The sequence below is a fragment of the Saccopteryx leptura genome, chromosome 2 (assembly GCF_036850995.1).
Source record: "Saccopteryx leptura isolate mSacLep1 chromosome 2, mSacLep1_pri_phased_curated, whole genome shotgun sequence".
NCBI lineage: Eukaryota > Metazoa > Chordata > Mammalia > Chiroptera > Emballonuridae > Saccopteryx > Saccopteryx leptura.
The window spans coordinates 136,042,103-136,057,329 of NC_089504.1; positions in this window are offsets into that span (position 1 = coordinate 136,042,103).

The following is a 15,227-nucleotide window of genomic DNA, read 5'->3' on the forward strand; positions in this document are numbered from 1 at the left end:
GTCTAGCTGACTTATTTTAGTCCCTAAAAGCTATATAATATCTTAACTATTAATCCCAACTTCATCATCTGAACTTGAAATAACTGAAAGTCTATAAATTATAAAGAGTATTTTATGTAAATTTCTTTAACTTTTCTATAAGTTACCTCAAGATTTTTTTGTTGCTTTCCCAGAAAAGGAATTGTTTTTTCTTTCCAAAGCTATGCCTTCTTTATCTGTTGTGTTCTTATTAAATTTTCTTCACATATATATCTAATTCTCTTGACTTATCACTCTTACCCTCTCTTCTATCCATAACGACAGTTAAGCCTACGCTTTCAAAAAATAAGCAAAAGCAAAACTGTTTCTCTTGACCCTGCTGCTCCATTACCCCAAAAGCACTGTTCCATCTTCTTTCTCTTCACTGCTTAACTGTCTTCCTGATCTCAAACATTGGCAGCTCCATCCTTTCCATAGGTCAAAAACCCTCAGGTCAGTCATAAGGTTCCCTCTCTTAAAACCCAAATTTTAGCTTTGTTAGCAAATCTTGTTGCCCTGCCATTTCTCACCACCTGTACTGTTACAAATGGGGTCAAAGCCAACATCGTCCTTACCTGAATTATTGCAATAGCTGGTCTCTCAGCTCTTGGTCTTGCCTGGCAACAGCCAAAGTGATCCTTTTAAAATGTATCAGACCGTATTCTTCAAAGTCTCCAATGGTTTCATGTCTTACAGTAAAATTTCAAATCCTTTTTATGTCCTGTAAGTTTGGCAACCACTAATCACAACCACTTCTCCCTCTCTCATTTAGCTCAAGCTCTCTGGTCTTCCTGTTTCCTGAATATACTAAGAGTTTACCTGCCTCACACATGCCATTCCTTTAGTCAGAAATGTCCCTTCCCAAGGTGACCATATAATTTCTTTCTTCATGTTATTTAAGTCTTTGTTCAAATATAATCTTTCAAGCAGTCTTCCCTGACCATCATCTTTAATATTGCACAACCCATTACTCTCTTTCCCCTCTTTCTTGCTTTATTTTTGGGCATAGTACTTACCACCTTCTACTAGTACAGGTAACATTTCTTGTCTTATCCCTGCTCTCCACCTTCCAACTTGCCCCACAAAGAAAAACATTTTTGTCCGTTTTGGTTATTGCTATATTACTAGCCCCTAAACTAGTACCTACCACGTCTTCAGGGCTCAATAAATTCTTTCTGACTAGTTGGTGAAGAAGATACCAATCTTCAACAATTATTTAAGCTATTATAAATATAGCTTCTGATTCAACAAGTTCTACTAAATCAGCTCCCAAATTTTGAACTGTGATATCCAATGGCATTTAATCTGAACTCATTCTTTGCAATATCTGATACTACAACAGTAATTGTCTTGACAGTCTTTCTTGTAGACATCTCTTCTATTCTTCATTGTTTAATGAAGAATCACAAGTTCTCGGTGTTTGAGGGTGAATTGTCTGTCATCTGCATTTCTCTTACCTAATATATACATTCTTTTGCAAATTGCACCCATAGTCATCTGTGCTCTGTTCAGATAACCACTTATAAAGGAAATTCACGATCGCCCGAGGCAGTCCATTAAGTTTCAGAAATCTCTCAAATTAGAAACTACTTTATATTGAATTGAAGTCTGCTTCCTCATAATATCTGCCTTCTGCTTCTTATTCTCAGCTCTATAGTTCATCAGAACCAGTCCAATCCTGCTTCTCTAGTAGCCTTTTATACAAATCAAGACAGTTCTTTCCTCCTCTCACGTATTCTTTGGATTGAAAATATTCCTAGTTCCTTCCAAGACACTGTTTTAAATTTCTTTCCATCTTGGTCATTGTCCTTCAGGTAATTTCCAGCTTGTCAATGTCCCTCTCTAAAGATGGTACCTACAGACCTCCTCCCTACCTCCCCTACCCAGAACTCTCATAAAATAGTACTCTAGTTTTGTTCTGAATCCTAGTCTTCTAAAAGAAGCATAAGCAAAGATGGCAAAGGCTTTACTGGTATTAAAATCATTACAGGTTTACTCACAGAAGGTCAACTTAGACTCTTATGCTTTTAAATAAGGGCTGCAATAAGCCACTTCATGCCATCCTGTACTTGTAAAAATATTTACATTCATTTTGTACATTATAATCTCACTGCTATTTTAGCCTTCCATTGGCTATAGCATAAAGTCTAAATTCATTCACATGGAATTCAAGGTCCTCTATAATTAAGGCCTTAGCATTCCTCTTATCTCCCCTGCCCACTGCTGCCTGAGTCCTATTTACATTAACATTACTCCCTAGTAGCACTGGTGTGCACATTGTTCAAACAACCTGATGTCTTCACCTCCCCGACACTGCTTACACACAATTCCCACTGCCTGGAATGATCTGTAGTAATATCTTAGATATTAGAGCTAGAAAATACTTCATAAACTATAAAATCATAACCATCCTTTAATCTCTAGGCTCAAGGCTATCCTCTTCACTAAAGCATTCGTAACCCCACGTGTTTTGACTACAGTACACACATCTCAGAAACCCCTAAAATGAGAATTAGTCTCTTCTTTCCCTAGCATCAACACACCTGGGTAGTGTGGATTATAAACCTTATTTCATCTTATTAATAGTTATTTTTGTTCAACTCTTTCCTCCTACCAGATTAAAATTCACAGAACTATCATCTATCTTTGAATACCTTTCAATGTTAAGTACAATTTTAAAATATGAAGGTAGAACACTTAAGGAAATAAGATACTTGCAAAACTAATTTCTAAATCTTTTTTTTTTTTTATGTGGGAGGCAGGGAGGCAGAGAGACAGACTCCCACTAGCGCCCTGACTGGTACCCACCTGGCAAGCCCTTTATGGGGCAATGCTCTGCCCACCTGGAGCTGTTGCTCTATTGCTCAGCAACTGAGCTATTTTAGAGCCTAAGGTGAGGCCATGGAGCCATCCTTAGCACCCAGGGCCAACTTGCTCAAGCCAGGGCTGTGGAAGGAGAAGAGAGAGAGAGAAGGAGAAGGGGGGGTGGAGAAGCAGATGGTTGCTTTTCCTGTGTGCCCCGACTGGGAATTGAACCCAGGACTTCCACACGCCAGGCTGGTGCTCTACAGCTGAGCCAACTGGCCAGAACCTAATTTCTAAATCTTAACGAGACCTTTAGCCATATAGAAGTCAGGGTATGTAGAAAAAATTGCAAAGACATCAAAGTATGTATAGATCACAAACTAGTTTCCATCACTGAGGCAACACTTAAATATTATCATTATTACAGAAATAATTAAAACAGATTCATCACTAAATTCTGATAAAACTCTCACTACCAGATGCTAATAATGTTAAGCATCTGAATACATCACTTCAGGTAAGCTCCACTCTTAATATCACTTGTAGTAATGATTTGTACTAATGAGTATCAGAAATACTGATAAGCATATATCGTATATTTACCCACCAGAAAATTTCTGATGAAACATATAGACTTTTGTTAATCAGATAAAGAAATTGAGATACTACATAAAATTGCTAAAACATATATCTTTAAATGACCGGGTTGGGGGGGGGGTGGAAACCAAGGAATCATTTCTATCTGGGATACATTCCAATTATGAGAATAGTTGCCCTCTTTCTAATGGGGGTAATGGATTGTCTCATTTCCTCCAAATAACACCGTTCCCTGAGGTCTATGATCTTCCAAAACATAGGAAAAAAATTGATTATTTACTTATGATATATGGTATAGTCACCTCAAAGTTGTATAATTTATATTCTATAATTTATATTTATGGGAATGAATATGTTTTTAGTACTGTGACCAAGACATTGTATTTTCAGACTTCAGTAGGAAAATTTCTAAATGATATATTCTTTTCTTAATATAATAGTTTTATTAATCATCTAATATACTACTACATATAATACTTTTCTTCCTACATCATTTTTATTAAGGTAGAATTTGAAAATATAACATTATATTAGTTCCAGGTATACAATATAATAATTCAATATTTATATATAATATAAAACAAGCATAAGTTTAGTAAATATCCATTACCACACATAATTATAATTTTTTTCCTTGTAATGAGTACTTATAAAAGCTACTCTTATAGCCACTTTTAAATATGCAATACAGCATTATTAATAACAGCCATCATGCTTGCTGTCCATCACATCCCCACGACTTATTTTATATCTGGAAGTTGGTACCTTTGGACTCCTTTACCCATTTTCTTGACCCTCCGGCTCCCACCCCTGGCAGCCACCAATCTGTTCTCTGTATCTATGAGCTTAGTTCTTTTTAAATGCTAATTCCAAATATAAGTGGGAGCATATAGTATTCATATCTCTCTGGCTTATTTCATTCAGCATGATGCTTTCAAGGACCATCTACATTGTCACAAATGTCAAGATTTCATTCTTTCTTATGGCTGAATGGTATTCATAAATATTCTTTTCTTTATGAGTCCTTCTGATGTAAAATTTATCATTTTTTCAAATCATAAGTCACACTGAAGCTGTCAAATGCATAGTATCATATATAGAACTAATATAATGTTTTCTCATCTCTAACGAGGTGGTCCTGGGTTATATATAATATAGCTTTGTTTAAAGACACCAAAGTAGGAGCAGACACATTTAAAGCAATAACATGGTCCCTCTTCATCATTCATTGAGAAATTTCAGATGACAATGGCACATTTTAATTGTTGGAACTAGAAGAAATTGGCAAGTAGGGGATTAGAACCTTAGAAAGATGATCTTAAGGGAGTGTTATTTAAAGAAAGTACTTGTCACATTCTGATATTCATTTGATTGTGGAATTAATGTTTATTGCTTGATTTCATTGCTATTTTAAAATGGTGTTATCATTAAACTTTGTTCAGAGTTTGTTAACCTTTGTCACTTCCTGGTGACAAAAATTGAACAGAATTGCCATCAGGAGAGAACTAGCCCCTGCCATAATGGCAATGAACAGAACACGTTACTCTGAAGACTAACTAGAAGTGAGCTGAGATCTTGCTCTCGTCTCAGGGGGAGCTGGCGCTCGCTGGCCCAACTGCATCCTGCTTTTCAAACTGTCAGTTCAGTGGTGAGCTTGGACCACAATGAGGGAGGGATGAAGAAAACACTATGTTCTGCTGCTCTGGGCCCTGGCCTTAAAAAACCCCCAACTTTTATAGTAAATTACTTGTTCTGTAAATTGTATCTTCTCAAGCCCCCTAATTCTGCAGAGGCTGCCCCTTTGCTTGGAAAACCTGCTGGTCCCTCAGGATGGAGCTCCCTGGACTCTTCAGTGAACGGACAGCTCCCAGGGCTCACCTGTCCTTCACTTTTTACGGCAACTGTCTATTTACTTCTTTGTCTCCCCAAATAGCTGGGAAGTTCCTTGAGGACAGATTTAGCATCTCCACACATATTTCTTTTTCTAACCTACAGTTAATGCTGCAGAACAACAATAACTCTGCAAAGTCTCCCTTATTTGTCCACTGTTTCCAACTAAAAGGAACCAGGCTGAATGGGAGAAGTGGGAGAGGGGTGATTTATTTTAGTGCATTTAAGTAATTTAAAGAAAAAATAGTCAACTGGATAAATGAATCCTCTGAATCCTTTCTTGTATTTTTAAATCTCAGAATCACTAAAAAGACATATTTCCTGAAAATCTACATGAACATAAACTTGAAGATCCAATTGATAGATACCGGTATTTATAAATTTAGAGATAGTTTATATATATATGCATTACAAATTAAAAGACAAAAAAAAAGCCATATTTTTGCTTTGTTTTCAAGCTTAGTCCTGATCATATCTATATCAAACTACCCTTGAAATAATTAGGTAATAATCAATTTTTGAGTTGCAATGAAATGAGAAAGGAAAAATTCACAGAAATTACACCCACCTGTGATCATGTTCTGAGTGATAAAAGGAAAAATTCACAGAAATTACACTCACTTATGATCAGGTTCTGAGTGATAAAATACATCCATTCAAACACCTTGGAGAAAAATGCCAAGTTATGTCCTTACATGGTTATTTCTTAAAGGAGTCCAACTTCTAGCACAATATGCTGTTAAGTTCCGGTGGTATATTTCGGCTAGCCAGCATTTCCCTGTGAATGACATGATGCGTAGACTCGCATTCAGGAGCAACTTCCTTAATTTGAGTAGTTAAACCAGACATCCTTCCGGTCATGGCAGCAGCTCCATCTGTGCATATGCCGACACAAAAAAACCATTTCAGTTTTCCAGATATATAGTCATCCAGCGATTTAAATAGTTCTGTGGCTGTGGTTTTGGTTGGCAATGATAGTGCACATAACATATCCTCATGCACATCCTCTTGATAAAGATAAGGCATGTAAACAAGTAGCATTGCCTTTTTGTCAATATCTGTAGATTCGTCAACCTGGAGAGCGTACCATGGTGATTTATTAATCCTTTCCAACAATTGTGATTCAATGTCCTCTGCTATTTCCTCAATGCGCCGTGTGACGGTGGTAGCTGAAAGAGGCATCTGTGCTATCTTTTTAACCGCAGCCTCTCCTAGAAGTTCACGAGAAATGTCTTTAGCAGTTGGAAGGATCAATTCTTCACCAATGGTGAATGGCTTCTTAGCCTTAGCAATATGATTAGCCACCAAGTATGATGCTCTCAGTGCACTCGCATTTATTGATGTAATGGCCACCAGTAATTGTTTCTGTCCTTTATGTTCATGTTTTTTTCTTTCAAAATACTCAGAAAGCTTGTCTTTTAAAGTTGGGTGCTTGGTCTCCAAGTGACAAAGCATTTTTGAAGGTTTCATTGCCTCATTACTTAGCTGGTCGTCACACATTATGCATAGCAGCCTTGGTGCACGAGAATCACCAGTTGCAATAAACCCATACTTCAAGTAGGACTCCTGGTACTTTCTGTTAAATGAAGCTTTCTTTTTCTTTGAGGTCATAGGTTCTTCTTCTGTCTTCTCACTGGCCCTTTTCCACTTCGCAAAAAAACTTTTGATGGAATTTTGTTTTTCACTCACTTTGCTATTTTATGTGTTTAATTTTAGCGGCAATGTGTCATGTGACCGAGACAAGCGTCAGGAGTGAGTCTTAGACAGATGTAACAGAGGGAATCTGGTCATTTTTAGAAAATAAAACATCGTTCAGACTTAAATATAAATAAAATGAAATAATGTAAGTTATTTATTCTTTCTCTGCGGACCAGTACCAAATGGCCCACGGACCGGTACCTGCCCGCGACCCGGGGGTTGGGGACCACTGCCTTAGAGAATAAGAAACCCATGCTTTCAGGGTCCTAGCTCTAATAATCCTTCAGAATAACACGCTGCTCTGAGAACCTGTGTCAGCTTTGTGTCAGAGTAAGCCTTCCTCAAAGGGCATAGAATTGTTTGAGGACTTCATCCAGAAAAGAATTGCCTGTGAAGGAGGCAGACGGAACAGGGCACCCCGCTCTACCTGTGTTCCAATTTAGAAAGTGGCAGAATTATACATTTCTATCTTCCAAAATCTTCCCAGTCTTTGTCAACCCTGGAAGAAAAATTAAACATTTTCTCAAAAGATAATTCAGGGAGCTTCTCATCGCACAGTTTCAAGCTGACTCCCTGCTCCTGCACTTAAAAAAAAAAAATGCTTTCCAGGTAAATCATCTGTCTCTAAACTTAAAACTTAAGTCTTTAGCAAGTTGGTTTCCTTTTTCTTTCTGTATCTCATGAAGATTGGTCTCCTTTGTGAAATTATCTTTGGGAGTCACTGCCACTGACATCATCTTTTAGCCAACAGTCACTCTAACTATTCTATATGTGGTCAAACTTTGTGCAAACATTGCATTCTGCACTAAACACTGAAAAACAATTAGCAAAAGGTGGAATGGAAAATAGTTCACAGCAGAACCTAATGAGTTTTCCAAAATGGTCACCTTGTTTGATTCTACTAGGTTGAAAACGTCCAAACTACTTCCCTTATCTTTTCTTCCTCTACCAAAAAAAAAAAAAAAAAAAGTGTGGGGGTAAGATTGGGCATAGGACAAGAAAGAATTCTCTCAACCCAGTTCAAGAACTTTTTCAGTAGAAGCCAGTTGGAATGATGAAGGAGATGAGGGAAAGGGAATTTTGAAGCAGTAACCCCCAAAGCAGCTCATGGGGAAAGGCAGAATCCACTATTACACACGTGTTATTGAGTAACCTGGGTCAGTTTATGCTTATTACCTGGCAAGTATCCCTTTCCCCATCAGAAAAACCAGCACACAACACAGTCCTTCCCAGGGGAGGAAGGTTCATACCTTTGAACATAGTATTACATGCTCTGTCATCCATGATAGAAAGTTCCAATTCTATAGGACATGTAAATATTCTGATACTGTGAAGAAGAGACTGAAAAGTTAGCCAATAATTGTCCTCATTGTAACAAATCATAAGAAGCCTACCAGATTAAAACTTTTAAATAGATGTTTAACCAAAATGTAGAAGTCCTTATTTTTTTAGCGGTAAATTATATTCTTCTTTAAAATCATATATGTAATATAGGACATTTTTTAAAAATCTAGCAGATTTTTAAGATGACATATGACTTCTCTGAACATATGCTTGAATGCTCCCTCAAGAGGAAACAAAGTCAATAAAGCAATATTTTATAAAGTTCTTTATTTTTCTTTAAAAATCACAATAAATTGGCCCTGGCCAGTTGGCTCAGTGGTACAGTGTCAGCCCGGCATGTGGAAGTCCTGGGTTCAATTCACGACCAGGACACACAGGAGAAGCACCCATCTGCTTCTCCACCCTTCCTCCTCTCCTTTCTCTCTATCTCTCTCTTCTCCTCCCACAGCCAAGGCTCCATTGGAGCAAAGTTGGCCAGGGTGCTGAGGATAGCTCCAAGGCCTTCGCCTCAGGTGCTAAAATGGCTCTGGTTGCAAGGGAGCAATGCCCCAGATGCGCAAAGCATCACCCCCTGGTGCGCATGCTGGGTGGATCCCAGTCAGGTGCATGCAGGAGTCTGTCTCTCTGCCTCTCTGCTTCTCACTTCAGAAAAATACAAAAAATAAAAATAAATAAAAATCACAATATTAAAGATAAGGAAGAGTAACTATTGTTAGCATTTCCTGATTATCCCTTTTTTGTAGTCTTCTTCACCTGTTATAGTTACCTTTGGTTTTATCTGACACTAATCAAAATGGCAGCAAGAGTTTTCTCTAGAATCTTAAGTATAAACTTCTCTATGGTGAAGACAACCAGAAATCTTTACTGGATCAGAACTCAGGGGAAAGAAAAATACAGGATAATTGTATTACTCATGGCCAACAAAATTCTTAGTTCTACTGGGCATAAAAGGGGCCTAGAATAAATATTATTATATTTTTGGATTCCTCTTATTCACTGAAATCTTGCCCCATCCACTAGTCATGCAAAGAATCCCTTCTCCAAATTTTTTATCATCTCTGTGGGGAAGACAGACCAGCTGAACGGCAATGCTTGAAAAACAAAAATATCAAAAATAAATGGTAAGATTCACAGACAAGTGATGCTTAATATATTTGGAAAGTGATATTGGTTGATTTTATGTTTTCTACAACTTATTGCTAAATATTATATTGACACGTATTTTCAAAATTTACCTCTCTTGTAAAAATTATTTCACAAAGAAATTTAGAAAAATGAAGGGAAAGTAAAACAAGGGGAAATATAACCTTGTTTTATACACCACAATGTTCTATACACCACAATGACCTTCATAAAGTTACTAACATTTTAGAGGTGTACCCTTGTCCTAAAGGAATAGTATTTCTCTTGATAGTAAATTGAGCACTAGGCTCCAGTGAATAAGCGGGAAAAATAACCCTGCCCTGGTAGAACTTATGTGTGCATGTGTGTGTTGGAGGTAAGAAGAAATACAAACAGTAAATATAACAATTCAGATGGTAGGTAGTGTATGCTCTAGAAAAATCACAGCAGCAAAGAAGGTAAGTCTGAGGATTAAAGAGAATGGCACAGGAGGAGTAATTTTAAATAGGGTACTCATGACACGTCTCCTTGAGCCTGTGTCATTTAATCAAAGCCTTAAAGAAGCTGGGAGAAGGAAACATGCAGTTATCTTGGAGGAAAGCATTTGAAGAAGAACAAACAGGATGAAAAATCCCTGTGGTGGAATCATCTCATCTACGTTTGAGGAACAGTGGGGAAGCCAGGATGCTTAGAGCAGATTAAACAAAGGAATGTTCAGTAAAATACAAAATATAAAGAAAAGAGGTTAGATGTTGGGCTAGGAGGGTGGAGATGTCAGATAATAAGAATATTGATTTCCATCTGAGTATAGTAGAGAACCACTGAAGGGTTTTGACAGAGTGACATACCTGACTTACATTTCAAAAAATATTATTTTGGCTTCTTGGTTAAAAAACATTAGTGATGCAAAAAAGGAATCTGACAATTTAAGAGAGCATTAAAATTAACCCATCCTGAAACAGGATGGTCAGAGTGAAGAAAGTAAGGCAGAAGCAATAGGGCATTTCTGATGGATTCGATGTAGAATGTGAGAGGAAGAAGAAGAAAAGGTACAAAGTTTTTAGATGAACCAACTGGCAGGGTAGAGTTGTCATTAATCAAGATGAGAGCCTATGGGCACAGCAGATTTAGGATGTTGGGGATAATCAGGGTTTTCTTTTTAAACATATCAAGTTTGAGATGGCTATTAGCCTTCCAGTACATGGCCATAAGGTAGTTGACTATATGACCCTTATTAATCCCAGAAGCATTTCTATAATGTAAAGAAACCTGTGCTAGACATATAACATTTGGGGCAACCTTCAAGTAGATGGTGTTTATAACCTAGATCTTGTATGAGATCACTGTAAGGGAGTGAGCCCAGACAGAGAAGAGGTGAAAGTACTGAGCCCCGGGACACTGCAACAACAGGGGTCACAAAGAAGAGGTGGAATCAGCAGCAAACTCTGAGAGGGTGTAAAAGGGGTAGGAGAAAAAACATGGGACGCCTGGAATTCAAGGGAAGAAAATGTTTCCAGGAGAGCGTGCACAGCTCTATCAAAGCTCCAATCAAGTAAGCTGAGGATTGAGAATTTACCTTTCAGTTTAGCAACATAGAGGTCATTGGTGGCTGGGACAAGAGCAAATTTGGTGGAGTAGTGCAATTAAAAGTCTGATTGACTTGGATGACTAATAGACATCTCAAACCTAAAACATGCAATTATGAGAACCGAGGAGAGGAAATTGACATGCCTAACATAATTGGATCTTCATAGAGTGTTTCTATAAAAGGGAGCATATTATATATATATAAGAGATGTATTCCTGCATGCACCCCCACTGGGATCTACCTGGCCAGCCTCCTACTGGGGGATGCTCTGCCCATCTGGGGCCATTACTCCATTGCTGGGCAACTGAGCTATTTTCAGTACCTGAGGCAGAGGTCACAGAACCATCCTCAGCACCCAGGGCCAATTCATTGGAACCAATTGAGCCATGGCTGCAGGAGGGGAAGAGAGAGAGAGAGAAAGAGAGAGAGAGAGAGAGAAGAAGAGGGAGGATTTGAGAAGCAGATGGTTGCTTCTCCTGTGTGCCTTGACCAGGAATAGAACCTGGGACATCCACACGTGGGGCCAACAATCTAGGTCAGGGCCTAGTTTGAGTTATTCTATCTCAATATTTTGATGACTTTGTACTATAGTCTTCTGACTTTCATTACTGCTGTTGAAAAATTAGCTGCCAGACTAACTGTCATGCCTTTTTGGTAATATAGTTTTTTCTTCTGGATGCTTTTGAGATCCATTCTTTGTTTTTAGCATGTTATAGTTTTAGCAAAGCCTAGATATATATAGCTTTTAAAATATCGTAGTTTGGAATTATTGAACTTCTTAAATCTGAAGATTTATCTCTCATTAGTTATGATTAATGCTCAGTCACTTTCTCTTAAATTATAACTTTCTCTTTCATTACCTATGTTTTTTCTAAAGCTCAAATTGGATGTTTAATGCTTTCACTATATCTTTTTTCTCTTAATCTTTGTCTCTTTTTAAAAATTTCTTCTTTTTATGTTTTTAATTTTTTCTTTTTTATTGAATTTACTGGGGTGACATTGGTTAATAAAATTAGATAGGTTTCAGGTGTACAATTCTATCCCATATCATCTGTATACTGTACTGCGTGTTCACCACCCCAGGTCGAGTCTTCTTCCATCACCATTTATCTCTCCTACACTCTCTCTTACCTTTCCCCACCCCCCTTTCCCTCTGGTAAATAGCATACAGTTGCCTGTGTGCATAAGGTTTGTTTCTTTGTTTTTATTGTTTTTTACTTAATTGTCTCTTTTGGATAATTATTTCAGATCTTCTAGTTCCCTATATCTGATTTAATCTGCTAATTCAGCTGTTTCCAATTCCCATTATATTTTCATAGCTTAGTGTTTTTATTGGCTCCTTTTCAAAGCTTCCTCTTCAATTAATAGTTTCCTGTTCTCTAGTCATTTATTTTAGATTTTATTCATTTTTCAGAGAGAGAAGAGAAAGAGAGAGAGAAGGGGGGGAGTAGGAAGCATCAATTCCCATATGTGCTTTGACCAGGCAAGCCCAGGGTTTTGAAGCAGTGACCCCAGTGCTCCAGGTCAACACTTCATCCACTGCGCCACCACAGGTCAGGCTCTAGTCATTTTGATAGATCTTTCCTTAAACTTAAGTAAAGAATATTTTATATTATGTATCTTATTTTAACATCTGCAATCTTAGAAAGACTGATTGGTTATTTCTGATTCCCTCTTTGGTGACTTTTTCTGCATGCTTTTGATTTAATTGTGTGTTCATATTTATTAAAACGCTATTGGAGGACACCGAAGCTGAGATTTAAGATTATTCTCTTTAGAAAAGATCTACTTTTGCTTCTGTCAAAAGCCCTGATTACTTACTTAGAACACTTTCAAAGTCATGGCTTAGAGTTTTAAGTCACAGATAATGTAAATTCCAGCATCAAACCTGAATGAGGATTTGCTCATGATTACAGATTTTTTTGAGAATCTTCTGTCCAGAGCCAATGTTAAGCACATAAGTTTCCTTATGCTCTAATGGCATGTGGTGTATTTCCCTCTCTTTCCCCCTACTTCCAAAGCATCACCTCTCAGGAAGTCCCAGGTACATGGGAGGCTCCAATGAGACTTTCCCAGCCCGATCCCTACTCCCATGCAGTGTCCTTACATGGCCAATTAAAGCTCTAGGTCCTAAGAAAATCAATTTGATGGCTCAAATGCAGTTGCTTATTTCAGTGCCTGGCTAACTATTCTAGATTTATGTTTTTTCATTGCTTTTAGTCACTGAACACTTTCCTTTTTTGCATTTTTTTAAACTATTTTTTAAATTTTATTTATTCATTTTTAGAGAGGAGACAGACAGAGAGGGAGAGAGACAGAGAGAGAGAAGGGGGAAGGAGCTGGAAGCATCAACTCCCATATGTATCTTGACCAGGCAAGCCCAGGGTTTCAAACCGACGACCTCAGCATTTCCAGGTCGATGCTTTATCCACTGCGCCACCACAGGTCAGGCCCTTTTTTGCATTTTTAAAAAACGCATTTTAAATATTTTATTCAGATTGTTTAGATTACTTACATGGAGACAGTGTCAGATATCTCTAGTCCACAGGTTTTCAAATGTCTCAAACTCCTTGGCTAGAGCTGAGCATAGGTAAATTGTCTGTGTTAGAGCCCAGCCAAGACTCTGGAGTTTCTTAGCATGCTGATTAAGTTAAGCATATAATTTGTGGCTGGGACTCACAGCTTGTACAATGCTTTTATACATTAAACAAAATTATTTTAAGAAGAGGCCCTGACTGGTTTGCTAAGTGGTAGAGCATTGGCCCAGCATGTGGATGTCCCAGGTTCGATTTCTAGTCAGGGCACACAGGAAAAGGACCCATCTGCTTCTTTACCCCTCTTCCTCTCGTTTTTTTCTCTCTCCCTTGCTCTCATTCTCTCTCTCCCTCTTCCTCTCCTGCAGCCATGGTTCAGTTAGAGTAAGTTGACCCTGGGCTCGGAGGATGGTTCCTTGGCCTCCACCTCAGGCACTAAGAAGAGCTCGGTTGCTGAGCAATGGAACAATACCCCAGATGGGCAGAGCATTGCCCCTAGTGGGCTTGCCAGATGGATCCCTGTCAGGGTGCATGTGGGAGTTTGTCTCTCTGTCTCCCCTCTTCTCACTGAATTAAAAGAAATTATTTTAAGACGAAACAAAACATCCATTCTAATATTACTGGATATATATAAACAGAAATTAAAGTTAACTGGTACAGAATTAATAAGTTTTCTCTGTTACATCTTTTTGTATTTAATTCTCCTTACTTATCAAACATGACTTTGTGTTTTAGATACAGCAGTGCAATGTCATAATTCATATATCCAAGTCTGTTGTATTCAGGGTGGATAGTAATTTTTGAGACAGGAATATTTTGTTCTTACTCATCCTTTTGAAAGAGCTTGTACTCTCCAGCAATCATAACCAGACTCTTTATTTGTTCCCTAAAAGAAAAAAAAAAAGTTTCAATAAGTAATTGTTTCCCCCAGAAGAGATCCTTGGTTTCATTCAATTAAAGGAAAATTAACTAATGTACCTGTAAGTATAACTAAGTCCTTAAAGAAGATATACCTTTATTAGTGGTTACTAATTGCCATAATTCCCTATAAATTATAGGGATCTATAAAAAGTCATGATGTTTTTTAGTTATAGGATTTAGATTCTGTGAACTCTTTTTTTTTTTTTACAGAGACAGAGTCAGAGACAGACAGGGACAGAGAGAGATGAGAAGCATCAATCATCAGTTTTTCATTGCAACACCTTAGTTGTTCATTGATTGCTTTCTCATATGTGCCTTGACCGCAGGCCTTCAGCAGACTGAGTAACCCCTTGCTCGAGCCAGAGACCTTGGGTCCAAGCTGGTGAGCTTTGCTCAAACCAGATGAGCCCACGCTCAAGCTGGTGACCTCAGGGTCTTGAACCTGGGTCCTCCGCATCCCAGTCCGATGCTCTCTGCATCCCAGTCCGATGCTCTATCCACTGCGCCACTGCCTGGTCAGGCCATTCTGTAAACTCTTTCCACACCATAAACTGTCTTTCTGTGTAAAATATTTCAGTGGCAGCTTCTCTCCTTTTGTACATAACCAGTCTACATAAATGTTTCCTTTTTTTTTTTGTATTTTTCTGAAGCTGGAAATGGGGATAGACAGTCAGACAGACTCCCGCATGCGCCCGACCTGGATCCACCCA